This window comes from Dermacentor variabilis, chromosome 3 (assembly GCF_050947875.1).
Source record: "Dermacentor variabilis isolate Ectoservices chromosome 3, ASM5094787v1, whole genome shotgun sequence".
In the NCBI taxonomy this organism is placed as follows: Eukaryota; Metazoa; Arthropoda; class Arachnida; order Ixodida; family Ixodidae; genus Dermacentor; species Dermacentor variabilis.
In genome coordinates, this window is record NC_134570.1 from 26,094,857 (window position 1) to 26,111,968 (window position 17,112).

Consider the following 17,112-nt stretch of genomic DNA (forward strand, 5'->3'; position numbering starts at 1 on the left):
CTTCCTACTTCCGTTTTGGATAGCCTCTCCAGCTGGGCAAGTTTGTGTGCCTCGGTCAGCTCCTCTAGGGCATTCTGGATTCCCAATTATAGGATCTTCTTATTAGCCGTGTATCTAGGGAGCTGAATGGCTGATTTCTACAAATGTCTAATTAGGCGACCGATTTTCTTCTTTTCAGCCTGGTAGGGGTTCAGGTAAGAAAGGGAATATACTATCCGGCTCAGGACGAAGGCTTGGACAAGTTCCCTGAGATCCGCTTCCTTCATGCCTTTATTTGTGTTCGCTACTGGCTTAATTAGTCTGTTTGTTTGGCTAACGCAACCTATCATTTTGCTCACGGTGGCTGCGTTCTTTCCGTTGTTTTGTACGTGCATCCCTAAGATTCTAAGGGTCTGCACTTTTCGTACGTATGTGCCATCTACCATGGATGTCGGTAACACAAAACTGAGGAAGTCTGCTATACAAAAGTGAGGAATTTGGTGATAAAGTATGTCGATGCATTGCTTTAATCGCATTAACGTCGACATCCATCCTGAGATGGGTTCTGCAGACATTTTTACCACTGTGTTAGACGCAACTATTTTTGGAGCCGGCCCACGAAAAGGGTTACACAGTAACAAGAAATCGCGTTTAGACAACGGAATCGAGTACTTTCCGCAGAACTGTAGGTAAACGCACCTGTACCTTGCTATCTTAGGTTAATATTAAGAAGCAACTGCCGGCAATACAATAAAAGTATTATAGTGTACTCAGATCTGGAGAGCACGAAACATACTCAGGTAAAACTCTTGCTTGGGCTAGTTGGTTCATGCTTGAATGGGTAAAGAGCAAGGTGCAGGACCAACAGGACCAGGCGCCGGTCCTGTCGTTTGTGTTCTTCATCAGTCCTGGTCTACTGCGCCTTGCTCTTTACTCATTCAAGCACGAAACACCTGTGTCATATGAAAGGATAACCTTCAACACAAATAAGGAGGTTTTAAGATAAAGTTTCTGTCAAACCTCTTTGTACACAACGCAGGTCAGGAAAGTGGCAAAACTTAGTAACGCCACAAACAAGACAGAGGACATGAGCCCACCTGTGGCACAGAAATGGGCATACAAAGCAAAATCAGGGACGGAGCATCTTTAGAGCACGCGAATACTGTTCAGGGGATGCTACCTGCAATAATCTCGTGAAGTGCTGTAGAAGCGTGTCTTTGTTTAGCCGGGAACGAATACAGAATGCGGTAAGATACAGACAACACATTATGAAAAAAATACAACGATGTTTTCACGCCATGTGAGCTTACGATCACCGAGATTTGCACGTAAAGTTACTTTCTTAAAAATTAATACATCAACTGATCGCCCATAGCGATCTTCTTAGTGCATCGGATCGTGGATATTTATTTATTTATTTATTTATTTATTTATTTATTTATTTATTTATTATAAATACTTTCAAGGACCGAAGGCACTACAGAAAGGAGCGGTAACAAAGCAATATAGCATGCAGACACTCATATAAACGGAAAAAATGTTAAGCGATAGCGTGGTAGACTGATGTTTTGAATGAAGATGTATCTGCGATGTGAATGGTGGAAGCAGGAAGGTGGTTCGTGGTTCTATTCGACACTTGTGCAGGGTAAAAAAGAATCATGATACTTATTCGTTCAGCAGGATACGACAGCAACTTTATATCTGTGGTCAGATCGGGATGAAACGTAGAAAGGTTGATAAGTTGATTTTCGAGCGCGTCGTTAGAGTGATAAGCCTTGTGGAATGGCAAAGGCGAGTACATCTGTGGCGTAATGAAAGATCTGGCAGATTCAGGGTTTTTTTCATATATGTTACACTGTAATGCCATCATCATCACCATCATCATCATCAGCCTGGTTACGCCCACTGCAGGGCAAAGGCCTCTCCCATACTTTTCCAACAACCCCTGTCATGTACTAATTGTGGCCATGTCGTCCCTGCAAACTTCTTAATCTCATCCGCCCACCTAACTTTCTGCCGCCCCCTGCTACGTTTCCATTCCCTTGGAATCCAGCCCGTACCCTTAATGACCATCGGCTATCTTCCCTCTTCATTACAAGTCCTGCCCATGCCCATTTCTTTTTCTTGATTTCAACTAAGATGTCGTTTACCCGCGTTTGTTGCCTCACCCAATCTGCTCTTTTCTTATCCCTTAACGTCACACCCATCATTCTTCGTTCCATAGCTCGTTGCGTCGTCCTCAATTTCAGCAGAACCCTTCTCGTAAGCCTCCAGGTTTCTGCCCCATATGTGAGAACTGGTAACACACAGCTGTTATACACTTTCCTTTTGAGGGATAGTGGCAACCTGCTGTTCATGATTTGAGAATGCCTGCCAAACGCACCCCAGCCCATTCTTATTCTTCTGGTTATTTCAGTCTCATGATCCGGATCCGTGGTCACTACCTGCCCTAAGTAGATGTATTCCCTTACCACTTCCAGTGCTTCGCTACCTATCGTAAACTGCTGTTCTCTTCCGAGCCTGTTAAGCAATACTTTAGTTTTCTGCAGATTAATTTTCAGACCCACCCTTCTGCTTTGCCTCTCCAGGTCAGTGAGCATATATTGCAATTGGTCTCCTGAGTTACTAAGCAAGGCAATATCATCAGCGAATCGCAAGTTGCTAAGGTATTCTCCATCAACTTTTAGCCCCAATTCTTCCCACTCCAGGCCTCTGAATACCTCCTGTAAACATGCTGTGAATAGCATTGGAGATATCGTATCTCCCTGTCCGACGCCTTTCTTTATAGGGATTTTGTTGCTTTCTTTGTGGAGGACTACGGTGGCTGTGGAGCCGCTATAGATATCTTCCAGTATCTTTACATAAGGCTCATCTACACCCTGATTCCGTAATGCCTCCATGACTGCTGAGGTTTCGACTGAATCAAACGCTTTTTCGTAATAAATGAAAGCTTTATATAAGGGCTGGTTATATTCCGCACATTTCTCTATCACCTGATTGATAGTATGAATAAGGTCTATTATTGAGTACCCTTTACGGAATCCTGCCTGGTCCTTTGGTTGACAGAAATCTAAGGTGTTCCTGATTCTATTTGCGATTACCTTAGTAAATACTTTGTGCGCAACGGACAGTAAGCTGATCGGTCTATAATTTTTCAAGTCTTTGGTGTCCCCTTTCTTATGGATTAGGGTTATGTTAGCGTTCTTCCAAGATTCCGGTACACTCGAGGTCATGAGGCATTGCGTATACAGGGTGGCCACTTTCTCTAGAAGAATCTGCCCACCATCCTTGAACAAATCTGCTGTTACCTGATCCTCCCCAACTGGCTTCCCCCTTTGCATAGCTTCCAAGGCTTTCTTTACTTCTTCCGGCGTTACTTGTGGGATTTCAAATTCCTCTAGACTATTCTCTCTTCCGTTATCGTCGTGGGTGCCACTGATACTATATAAATCTCTATAGAACTCCTCAGCAACTTGAACTATCTCATCCATATTAGTAATGATATTGCCGGCTTTGTCTCTTAACGCATACATCTAGTTCTTGCCTATTCCTAGCTTCTTCTTCACTGCTTTTAGGCTTCCTCCGTTCCTGAGAGCATGTTCAATTCTATCCATATTATAGTTCCTTATGTCAGCTGTCTTACGCTTGCTGATTAACTTCGAAAGTTCTGCCAGTTCTATTCTAGCTGTAGGGTTATAGGCTTTCATACATTGGCGTTTCTTGATCAGGTCTTTCGTCTCCTGCGATAGCTTACTGGTATCCTGTCTAACGGAGTTACTACAGACTTCTAGTGCACATTCCTTAATGATGCCCATAAGATTGTCGTTCATTGCTTCAACGCTAAGGTCCTCTTCCTGAGTTAAAGCCGAATACCTGTTCTGTAGCTTGATCCGAAATTCCTCTAGTTTCCCTCTTACCGCTAACTCATTGATTGGCTTCTTATATACCAATTTCTTCCGTTCCCTCCTCAAGTCTAGGCTAATTCGAATTCTTTGCATCCTATGGTAACTGCAGCGCACCTTGCCGAGCACTTCCACATCTTGTATGATGCCAGGGTTAGCGCAGAGTATGAAGTCTATTTCATTTCTAGTCTCGCCATTCGGGCTCCTCCACGTCCACTTTCGGCTATCCCGCTTGCGGAAGAAGGTATGTATTATCCGCATATTATTCTGTTCTGCAAACTCTACTAATAACTCTCTCCTGCTATTCCTAGAGCCTATGCCATATTCCCCCACTGACTTGTCTCCAGCTTGTTTCTTGCCTACCTTGGCATTGAAGTCACCCATCAGTATAGTGTATTTTGTTTTGACTTTACCCATCGCCGATTCCACGTCCTCCTAGAAGCTTTCGACTTACTGGAATGTCGGGAATATTTAAATAAAATAAAGCGAGCTTCTCGATTGAGAATCGGCTCAAAGGTAAGGGTTAGTGATGCTTGATTGTTGTCCGAAATTGCAGATGCGTATTTTAGTTTTGAGTGAACTAGGATTTTGTAGAGTGTCCATTTTACAGATATAGGAACAGTAGAAAATTATGATGAAGATATCCTAACATGCGATGAGCATTAGCAGTAATATAATTTGTATCCATATTCCATGACAGATCATTAGTTATGGGAAAGCCCATATATTTGTGAGCATTAACAGATGCTAATAAGGTGTCATTCAGTACATATCTGCACTGATTGCTTTTGCTTGCCGTACGTGATACGCGCATCGATTTACACTTGCTAGCGTTAAGTTTCATAAGCCATTTGTTAGAGTGACACATTGTAAAGATTCTCTTGCAGTTCATATGAATCATCAGGGTTAGGGATCTTTCGGTATATTACACAATAGTCTGCGAACAGATGATGACAGTACACAGTTAGGGAGATTAACATAAATCAAGGAACGTAAAGGCCTCAAGACGGAGCCTTGTGTCACTTGGATCAAACCGGATGTAACTGCTGACAAACCAGATGAATAGTTATTGGTTGTGACATATTGAATTCAATTAGAAAAAAACTCCGTAATCAAAGGCAACACATTTGGGTCGTTATTAAGCGGATTAAGTTTATGGATAAGTAAATCATGACATACGGTGTCGAAAGCTTTGGCAAAACCTAAAAAAGAAATACAGTCAATGTCGAATCCTTGATCTAAGGCGGTGAACAAATCGTTAGTTAAACAAATAAGTTGAGTACCACATGAAAAAGCTTTTCTAAAACCGTCTTGAGATGGATTGAAGAACGAGTTGCTTTCCAGGAAATCGATGCGGTGAGAATACATTACGTGTTCTAAGAGTTTGCATGTAATGGTAGTTAATGAGATGGGTCGGTAGCTCTCGGGACAACCTGCATTATCTGATTTATGGACTAGAACCACCCTCGCCGTTTTCCAGTCTGTAGGAAGCGATGAGCACTGTAATGACTGAGTAAACAGTTTAGAGAGAATAACAGATGAAAATAATGCCGCACATTTTAACATCTTCGAATTAATAAGATCACGACCTGCAGAAGATGAAATCTTTTGATTCTCAATCAAACAGTTAATACCAACCCAGTCAAATAATATGGAATCCATTGCACAAAACAAGGAATGGGGAATATTTGGTAAATCGGCCAGTTTATTATCACAAAAATAATGAGGTAAACACTTCATTCAACACAGTACAACACAGGTTTTCGTCAACATCGCTGCCATCAACATAAACTAACTGAATAGAGTCGGCTTTCTTGTCGCCAACAATGCTCCAGAATTTGCGTGGATTAGTTAGTAAGAGGGATGGCAGTGTGACATTTAAATAAGTTTATTTGCAGTGCTAGCAACGTAAATGTACTCGGCTTCTACACGATGGTAAGCATCCCAGTGATCGGTAAGATTGGTCTGTTTGGCACGACGGAAAATACGTTTCTTTTTGTTGCGTAGTCGCTTAGTTAAGGGAATTATTAAACCAAGGTGAGCGTGATTTATAATGAATCTGTCTTCGAGTCTTACCGGTTAATTGAGTAGAGCCATTTATTTTTGTACAGCTGCCAGTTTTCTTCGACAGAGCGTTCACAAAATTTAGTAATGTACTCGCTGGTAAACGCTTCCAGTTCACCAGTAATTGAGGGTGTGTCAGCTCGGTTATAGTCAACGATAATTTTAGATCGCCTCTTGGAAACTGCATGCATTTTCAACGTGAAATTAATAATCAAGTGATCACTTACGCCGTGGAGATAAATCAATTTCGAAACAATGTGAGGCACAGTGGTGAAAAATAAGGTCCAGGATGTTAGATGACCTAGAAGTTGTACGAATAGGTTCATATACTAACCGTGACAAGTTAAAGTCTGAGCATAGATCCAGAAATTGTGCAACCTCGGATGAGCTTCTTGCCAGCGTACGAAACGCGAAATGACTTCTCCAGAAAATATTAGGAAAATTATTAAACAAAGGTGGTGTAGGATACCGAACAGTTAAATTGTTTAGAACATCATATAAATAAATCATCGCAGGAAGATTTTGGTGCTGATGGGGGTCTATAGCAAGCACAAAAAAAATGCAGTCACGATTAGCAATAACAACACGTACGCATACAAACTCTAAAACAGACACTACTGGAACATTTGACGAAGAAAGTTGATAATTCACGGCGATTACAGCACCCCCGCCAGCACGAACATCACGGTGGTACCGGTAGATCTTTTTGCGTTTTTCACATTCAAAAATTTCACCGTTTATTATTTGTGCTGAAAGCCAGGTTTCTGAAAAGACGACTATGTGAGCTGAGCATGCATCTATGAGAGGCAATAAAGTTGTTCACTTAATGAGAAACACTGCCTGCATTGGCAAAAAAAGATTGAAGTACCATTTGCAGATTAATGAGATAGCTATGCCGATCTGCCATGCGCTGTATTAGCAGGTGCTTTGCGAGTGAAAGCTACACACGCCTCTCCGGGTGATTCCAGTTCACTAACAGTGTCAGTCACTGCGCTGTATATGTATGCTATGTTACTGATGACGGGTTTATTAAGATGAAGTGAAAAAGGCTGGCCGCTAGACTTGCCTAATTCGACAAGTTTTTTCCGTGTCAAATGCCTTGCCCTGCAGAAATCTTCACTAATGAAAACACCTGCACTTTTCAATTTATACGTTGAGGATAGCTATAGGGGCTTGTTGGTACGGCATATCTTCTTTTGTTGCAGCGCAAGCTGAACAAGGACAACAGAAAGGCACATCTGACGCACACAGCGCTAACTTTCAACAACAGATTATGTATGTAGCGACGGGAACGGGAAATAAATCTGTTGTTGAAAGTTAGCGCTGTGTGTGTCAGATGTGCCTTTCTGTTGCCCTTGTTCAGCTTGCGCTACAACAAAATAACATATTCATTTTAGAATTCTGTGACAGAATACTTTCTTTGGTGTTGCAGGAAGAAAACTTCACGATGATTGGGCGTGTCTTATTTGCAACGTAAGCACCCAACCTATGCGCTCTCTCCACCATGCCATCTGTAATACGCAGGTTTAAATGATGTAAGAGAAGCTCCCGGATGTGGTCTTTCGAATGTGTTCGAGTATCGGAATCGCCGTCCGGGATGCCAAAAAACAGTAAATTATCTCGCCGTGACCTATTGTCGTTACCTAACCATCAAGACACAAGGCCAACGCAACACTTTCAGGCTTAATGACCTGGGTAGCAGAACTACTGATATCTGCTGCAGGTAGCGCCGTTTCAAGACATTCGGCAGTCCATTCAAGGTTTTCCAATCTGCATGTAAGATCTGGGACTGTCTGTGAAAGTGTCTCTTGGTGTTCCTTTAGTTCAGCGAACGCATGCATCAGCTCTGAGTGGCGACAGTCGAATTTCGCTGAAAGGGCACCTATCTCATCAAGCAATTCTTTGTGCTATTTGCTAAGGCCAAGGTTTAGCGCATCGGGATTTTCTCCTACATCCCCGCAAAGCAGCAAAAGTTTGACAACAATGTATTCGCACCGAGTATCGTAAAGCAAACTGGGGCACGGGAGCAGTAGTAGGCCAAGATTGTTCGATCGTTTAGAATAAAGAGATGAAGTACCACCAACCGGTACAGGCAAGAAAAAGGGATTCGTGAGCGACAGCACTTTGGCCGCTATCCCGTGCCCACTGTAGAAGGACAGCCGACGCCAGTCCGTTAAGGGATCGCTGTGGAACGATGGCGCTGGCATTGCCGATGTGCCGCTTGAGTGTAATGCAAAAGCATTACGCAGGTCACATAGGACGAACCAGTCACCTTCGCTGATTGTATAGTCGTGGCTGTCAGGGGTCGCCTTGAGATCAGTATAGGCGACGACACAGGAACACTTCGTTCACTCTAAGAGAGAGAGAGAGGAATACAGGAAGGCAGGGATGTTAACCAGTCAGTCGTCTGCTTGGTTCACTGTAAAGCAGGGAAAGCCACACGCCAACTAGGGAAACTAGCTGCACGTGAAAGAAAAAGGAATTCGTGAGCGACAGCATTTTGACCGCTCTCCCGTGCCCACATCATCACAGACATAGATGGATGATTTTCTTCTCCCCACAGCCGCAGACGTCGAAAGCAGCGCTATTAGCCATTATGGCGACAGCAGTATAGGTTTTTAAAGGCCTGCCTCTATGCATGATGAGATCACTTTGAGTAAAGGAATAGCACATGCCGTCGAAACTACTTTGAGAAGTTGAAAGAATTCAAGGGTAATCGGGTTTTGCATTCGAGGCAATTCTACCGTAACTAATCTTTTGGATACTCCGCAATATCACCGATGGATGCCAGATATATTGTTATGTAGGAAGACGCAGACGAAAAGCTATATACAAGTATATCTACAAGGAAATACGCCGCACTTGGCCAAGAGGCAACAGCTAGCCTCTAATCGTCGTCGTCGTCGTCTTCACCCTGCTCGCCTCTTTGTCATCGCAGATACTGTGCCGTAGCAATATTAAAGTGGGACTTCGCATCCAAAGCATCTTGCCAGCCTGCTTACGAGACCAGCCTGCAAGCCCACTCGAGTTCTGTGCATTCAGCACTCGTGACACCATTTGTCCCGAGCGAGTGTATCGCCTCTCGAGCGGCGAAATAAGTTCCCTCTCCGAAAGCTCCTTGAAGAGCGTGTGCCACGCAACACTAAAGAAATCCTTGAACACAGCACTTGTGCTTAGTGATGGTGCTGGTTTCGCATATGTGCACTGTATGACCAGTACTCGGATACAGCACATGCTGAAAGAAAATTACAAGGGAAGAAAATACTGCAAGACTAAACTCACAGAAAAGGGCAGCCACGGTTTGTGTACATTTCACAAGGATTATCACTGAAATGGGAACCTCAAACAAATTTAATTCCTCTTAATTATTTATCACAGCACGTTGACCGCTGTAACAAAGCTTGTGTCTCATTTTGTAGAACTAACATTTACTGTTTATCTTTCATCCCCACTTGCAAAGGATGGAACCCCCTGCCCGCCTCGTTTCTGTTCAGAATATCACCATGTTGAAGTCAGCGCCATATAGGTATAATCGGTTGCACTTGAACTAAGCGAACGTTGGCATGAATTGTCTTCTGCTTTTATTGCTTGTATCGCCATGCTCTCAATTACTGGCTGTGTAATCTTTATTCGACGCTTGTCCCTGTATGCTGAACTTTGATTTTGTATCCGAGGCTGCCAGCCCGCTTTTTTTTCGTTTAACGCCTGAATGGTCGTAAATAATAATAAATGAAATAAAACAAAACCAGTCGGCAAAGTTGCGGGATCAGAAAGGGTTCTGGGGGGGGGGGGGGGGTAGGGTGAAGGCGAGGCAATAGAATGACCGGTGTAGTCAGCGCGTAGTCGGAAGATCGCAAGGTTCCGCAAACGAGAAGCCCGCGTCGCGCGCACGCAAATAATGCGCCGGCGGCAGCCCGTCGAGGATGAGACAGCTGCTGATGGAACACGGCTTCTGATCGCGCGTCATCTGCGCCTGATGGAACGGCGCGAGAGGGCGCCGTCGCTCGAAGGGAAAGCGTTGTACGCGTAATCGACGTCTCACGTGGTGTGGAGTCTACTACCCCTCGTCCTCCCTCTTCCTCTATCCACTTTCACTTCCCACTCCCTCTCTACCGACGACGTTTCGCCCCCGCTTCCTCGGGGATTGCAGAATTAAGCGCAATTTCCTTCCTTAGATCGCTATCGGCATGATCATAACCGACTCGTGGCAAGACAGGCGGCGAGACTGTGTCCACTCGTTCGCGATACGAGACAGCCCGGCACACACCACGGCGGCTCCCGCCGGCCTGCAGGGTTCATTATATTCCGGAGCACGTCTTTATCAGGTGTGAGATTATGTGCCGGTGCACAGCACAGAAATTACGACACACCGAAGCAGGCCTGCTGCAACTTTCCGTTTTGCAACGGCGCGGCTTTGGTCTGACTTTTTTTTATTGTAATTCTCGCTTCGCCAATCGATTGCCGCGGAAACGCAGAATAATAATAATGATGATGATGATAATAATAATAATAATAATAATAATAATAATAATAATAATAATAATAATAATAATAATAATAATAATAATAATAATAATAATAATAATAATAATAATAATAATAATAATAATAATAATAATAATAATAATAATAAACGCTTCGATTATTGCAAACCGCTTAGCTATAAATGAATTGTTCAAAAATTAAGAACTACATTTATTACCGAGAACAATAAGCGGCACTGAAGGCCTTAATTTTTTTTAGTTACAAGCATACGAAGTAAACAGATTAGCAAGCCATTTAAAGAAAGCTTAAGGTTATTCATTCCCAAGTGAATCGTATAGAAATAAGAAGGGACGTAAAAGTAGAGAGAAATACAACTTGCCCCAGGTAGAAGCCAAACACACGTCTTTCGCTTTACACACGCACACACAGAGATACAGAGAGAGAGAGGGAAAGCTCTTCAATGAAACGCAGAGAATTCTGCCGACGTGTGCAAAGCCGCCTAGATGCTACTCTGCACGGGGGAGGAGATTTTCGCATTACGCTTGCGCTGCTTTACCATTAAAGAAACGCTGCGGCCATCCTGCCTATACTAAAGCTTTCTTGGATATATGTGTATGTAAACGGTATCAAGTTACTTTTCACAATCTCCAGAGCATGGCATTTCCTGCAGCGGCCTGAAAGAAAGGAAAAAAAAGGAAGAAAGAGCAAGTACAGGTTATTTGCATATTATTACGAGGGAAATGGCACCTAAGGTAAGTGTACAATTCACAGCAATGCTTTAGCGGACTGTCTTATGGCCGAGTTGCCGTACGCTTAAGGCCATTTCAAGGCACTAATACAGAGAGGCAAGACAGAGAGTACCTTGGCTTATTCTTTTCCCTTTTAAATATTAATGTCTTTCCATACCGTTACAAGAGAGAGAGAGAGAAAGCAAGGACAGGAAAGGCAGGAAGGCCAACCAGAAGAGCATCCGGTTTGCTACCCTACACTGCGGGGGGGGGGGAAAGGGCAATAGAAAGATGAAAAGGGGAGAAAGTGAGCACTGAGTGCGTGTGGGCGGGACACTATGCACAGGGTCACTATAAACGGTCTCTTAAGCCGGTGCACTTCAAGTATTGCACTAATGCACGATTCGCTTTTCGTGCCAGTGACGGGTGTGGCCACGGTCCAAGTATCTTTGACTAGGTGAACGGTCTTAAGTCCAGTCGGTGTAAAGTATCCCGCAGAGAGAGGCGTTGTACATCGTAGCAAGGGCAGGTACACAATAGGTGCTCGATGGTCTCCTCGCACCCACAGGAATCGCACATCGGGCTCTCGGCCATTCCCAAACGATAAGAGTATGAGTTCGTGAACGCTACTCCCAGCCACACGCGGTACAGCAAGGTTACAAATTGTGTATTACTTAGGTACACATAAATGTGGCGTTTTTGTTTTTACTTTAACCATCATCAGCCTACTTGTACTTACACTTCCAGACAATGACCACTCCCAGAGATCTTCAGTTATCCCGTATTGTGTCAGCCCTTAACCGGTGTCCCTCTCATTTTTAACGTCGTTACGTCAGCTAGCCCGCTGCTGCCTTCGACTGTGCTTCTTCTTTTTTTCGCATTATGCCAAGATGCACTGTGCACTGCGTATCCTACTGAAAGTCACTGTCTTTCACTTAATCTCAACCACAGTATCAACTACCTGCGTTTGCTCTTTGATTCCTACGGTAGCTTTTCAATTTTCTGTAAAAGATCATTCTAATTTAATCATTTTCCTTGACACATTCTTCTTCTTCACCTGTGCTGGATGGCCCAATTCCGTCTTCGTAGTAAGGATTTATTTCCAAGAGATTCCTTTGTTTAAGTCCCCTTACGCTGACTTTATCGTTCTTGTTACCTTTTGTTCAGCGCCGACTTATTACATCACGTTTAGTATTTAATCATTCTACTGAAAAGGAGTAATGTACGACCCTTAAAGGCGTCAACATCTCTATATCGTGTAATGATAAAATAAGGCTGCACAAAGAAAGAGGCAGAAAAAGAAAAGCAAGCACCGAGGCCACGATCTGCCCGATTCACGCTTGAATCCCGAGCCTCTGAGGCGTCCCGCGCGCGGGCGTTTGCTCAGTTCTCGCGACGGACAGCCGTCATCTCGCGATTTTCCGCGCGGTTTCGCGGATTCCGTGGCGCGAACGCTGCGCGAGGCGCACGTTGGCCGTCTCCCACCGGGTGCCGCTGCCACCGGCAGCTCCCGTTTAGAGCGAGCTCGCCGGCAAAGTGGTACCACGCGAAACGGGTGCGGCCGCGCGTGACGTTTCACCGCGCGCGGAACACGACAGTTGGGGGAAACGGTCGTCAGAGCGCGAGGTTCATATCTGCGCCTTTCCCCGTCGTCTTTCAGAGCCTCTTCCCGAAACCTCATAGTTTTACTTTCGTAACTCTATTTCATTTCGAATGCTTTCCTAGTTTCATCTGAAAACATTCATTTCCCACAAAGGGTACAACGTTGAAGAATCACTTTAAAGGAAAGCTGAAGGTGTTTTAAATGCACGAAGAGCGATTTTCTTTCCAGCAGTTTTTATTAACGTAAAAGTAACTTCATCTTCTCCAATAAGTCACATCTTTGTGCTATAACGTGCTTTCGAAAGACAGGCCCTTCTTCCCTTCTCAAGCCGACTTTGCAAAGAGGCGGAGACGGCTGTGCTCTTCTGACGCCATTCCGGAGAAATCTATGATTTCTCGTTGGCTCGCAATCTTGGATTAGGGGTAGCAAATCCGTCATAAGAAAGGTGGTATAAGTTTACGGTGGATTTCACAATATAGTATGAAACCGTGGTGGAGAAACAGTGCAAAATTTAGGACCTATTTTCTGCGTTGCTTTTTCACAACGAATTTATACCAACTCGTTGAGGTTTCCTCCTAGGCTTCGTTTCTAGTACTCCGAGCTCTTTTTCCTGTCTTCTTTGTTCTTTAAGGAAGGCTTGTTTTGTTCAGTTCCTTTTTGTGTTCGTGTTATTTTTGCACTGTTTTTGCGCAACTACGTCATTACTCCATCAAGAGCGTAGAAGAGGGGCCAAATTTCTAAGCGATATCTGCGCGTTTTTTAGAACCTTTTGCTGGCGTTGCTCCCGATAACTAGAAAGGGGGCCAACCTAGGAAGACAGCTTATGTAAGTGACGTCATTGAGCCGTGCCCAGCGTATCGTCAGAGGAGAGTACTGGAAGCGTACTCTTCTGATGCAATGACGTCCCTAGTCAATAGCAGCCCCCAGATAGCTTCGTCTTAGCTCTGTCAGCGATCTGTGTAGTGTGGGGCGTACAAGTTGACAACTTTCAAGTTGTAGTTAAATCCGCGATCTTACTAGCACATAGCCAAATGATGATTCGCCCATATGTAATGTAATGTAACGTAATGTAATGTATCGCAATGTTATTTTCTTTCTTCTTGAAGCTTGCCCTACGGCATAGATATACATTGAACTAAAAGCATGGAGATACTCCTCAACTTAAAATCGCAGTAGTGGCTTGGTGAACTTATCTTCCGTGAGACAACCCCTATTGTCTGTCTAATCGCTTCGTTGCTCGGAAGCTCATTAGAATCCTTTCTATAGAAGCCCTCGTTCGTGGGCTGAGCCACAGCAGATGGCGAATCTATACTGCAGAAGCTGGAGCCGCATACTTTGCACAGTTCACTGGATCTTCGGTGACCGAGTGACCTAAAGTGCAGAAGGGCCCCTAAGCCCATATTCTCTGAAGTGAGACTTCCTCCACCCAAGAAATATTAGGTGGAAGGCGAATGTGGGCTACATACGAGAGCGAATCAGAAAGTCTTTGCCGCTATTTATTTTTTTAGCCAAATTACGGCTGTAAATGCTAAGTCAACATGTGCATTCCCAGCGGTGGACCTTTCTTGGACCGGCCCGACCTTATCCGCCCGTAGCTTCGTGGCACGGCACTGCTGTCAGTTGTTGAAGGTGGCAGCTGTGCTTCACACGTCTACGGCGTACGAGCAACGAAGTGTGGTGCGTTTTGTGTGGAGCCCACGTATGATGAAAGGTTTCTTGCTTTCAGAAGTATGAGTTGGTGGTGGTGTGAGTTCGCAAAAGGCCGTGAAGCATACGGGGAGGCAGCGTGCGTCACTGACTGACGACAAAATTTCTCAAATTTAATGCTGTAATAGGACAAATTCCTGAACCGCTGTGGGGACTATGTGGAAAAATAGTGTAAGGTACGTAGAATGGTACGAATATTTGTAATTACGTGTATGTATATTATTTTGGATAATAAACATAGTGCAAAGACTTTCTGATTGGCCCTCCTAATAATGAAATGATGTTATATATAAAACTGAGTACCTTCATGAGGTGCGCGAGAGCGTTGTGCATACGCATACGTTAAACGTGCATACTAAGAGCGTAGTGTCGACACAACCATGCGCACTGTATTCTAAGGACCCCACTAAGCTTCACAAGCGCGTCACAAACACGCTTGACATATATTAATAATGAAATTTCCATTAAATAATCGCATTCAGCTGCCACAAATGTGTAGAAATGTTAGCGTAATTCAAATTTGCTCGATCATTTCACACTTAGTGTGATTTTCATTCGTTTCTCCGAATCTTGAAAATCAGCTGCTCTCCCCTCTAAAGTTTTCTCGATATATGTGTTTGTTAAAGACGTTGCAAATTCTCGCTGTGCCCCTTCTGAGCGCTCACAAATTTTCACAAAGAGTGCTCAGATTACGTTAGCGGGCATCGTATGGGAGGCTTTAAAGCCGCTGCTGTGGGCGCACATCGCTCTCCTGGCACCTGCGGGTGTGCGAGGACGATTTCGCGCAGCCGCTATAGTGTCCAGCGCCAGAAAATGCATCGCCCGTGGCCTACAGTATACGAGACCCCGGTGGGAGCGGATTTATTTTATTCCCTCCTTTGGGGAAGAGGGGAGGCGGGGGAGCCCAATGCTGCGATGCATGAGCTTAATTTGTATGCAAATAAGTCCCGCACCCTGCAGGTTCCACAGCGGGTTCCCGCGAAGTGGGCGCGGGCCACCGAGCGAGCCGATTGTTTGCCGCCGTAGGCTTGGATCCTGGCGCGCGAGAGCGCATGCGGAAAACTGCCGATTTAGAGAGGATCTCCTGCTTGCATCCTAATCGGAATCGCTGCACAGCTCGATCTCTCCTGGTTGAAAAGCTCCTCGGTGCGAAAGCTTTCCGGAGGGGCGCCGCTGAGTTGGCAAGAACGAACACAAGCGCGTCCGCACGATAGTTGTACGCCATTTTCTCGCTGGCGTGTCCAGGTCTGAGCTTCAGGCAAACTGCGTCGCGGGGCGGTGGTCAGAGACGCGGACCTGCGGAAAAGATTGTGGATTCTGCTTTCTCTCTCTCGTGCTTTTTTTTAATTCTCTTGTAATTTCTATATTTGTTTTTCATGAACGATAGAGAGGCGATGCGAAGGTAGTCAGTTGGTGCTCACTGTTACATCCTTCAGGAAGGCTCCGTAGATGCGCTTTTCGGCTACTGAAGATGGCGTCGCGAGTTCGTTTACCGACATTGGCGACTCCCGTTCTGACGGAAACAAAATGCGGTCGCTCTTGTGAATCGAGCTTTGGGGGCGTAGAAATCGAGGTGGTTGAACTTCATCCCGAGCCCCCGACTAGCGTGATCTCTCCTAGACCACGTGTTTCGTTGACGCATAACTCTATCAATCAATGCTTATTTATTTTCATTTGATTCTATCAAACGCTTAACTAAATTCATTCTATAATTGTTCCGAACGTGAGAAGACGGGAACTTGGACACCAAAAACGGCAGACCATTGGGCATCATCAGGACAGGACGAGGCTTACTGCACGTATACAGAATTTTGTGTTCTTTTGTATGAACTCTCGCCAACAGATCTTTCTTTCATTTTCTCAACAAAATTTAATATGGAGTTGTCAATTATCGTGTCTCGTCCTTGTTTTCTGCCCTTTGCAGTAGAATTGTTTCCGCAGTTGCAATGATGGACGTTGGAGAGCCATCACAAAGTCTGTTTGTATTCGTGAGCTATGCAGCAGAGTGTTTCGGTGTATAGTGTATGAATGATCGGGATTCGGTCATCACAAAATAGAGGGAGATGAGCGGCAAGGGAAAGGGCCACGATGTTAACCAGGCTGAGCCAATCTGGCTTCACTGTACTGCGGAAGGGAGAAAGGAGGTCAAAGATGTGAAGGACAGAAAGTTCACAATGTGCAACCCACACACATGCATGAGTGTTCGTCATTTAGTCTTTCGAAGATGTTTATATCAGCTGCTAGTCTTCAAGAAACGCCTCAGCAGCGTTCCTTGAGGCTCTTCACAGGGGAGGCGCAAGAACAGGGAGGGATTCTGCAAGTGTTTACATAGACACGCATCCATCTGCTGCTGAAGTGCTGAATAGCTGTGGGTGTCTGACTCCTTCTCACGTGTACCCTAGCTGAGCCAATCAAAACTTCAGCAGTATACGAAATATACACTATCAATATACCCCCCTCCCTAACCCCTCCGCCTCCCCCTCCCCCATCCCAGTTCCAGGACGGATTGCAGTTTCGTTGACATTTTTTAAACATATTTTAAGTAGTCCGAGATACTAACTTCTTCTATACCATTAAAGATTCAATGGTACCCTGACACACTTCTGTTGGCAGATTTACGTGTCTTAAGTAAGCTCAGTATTGT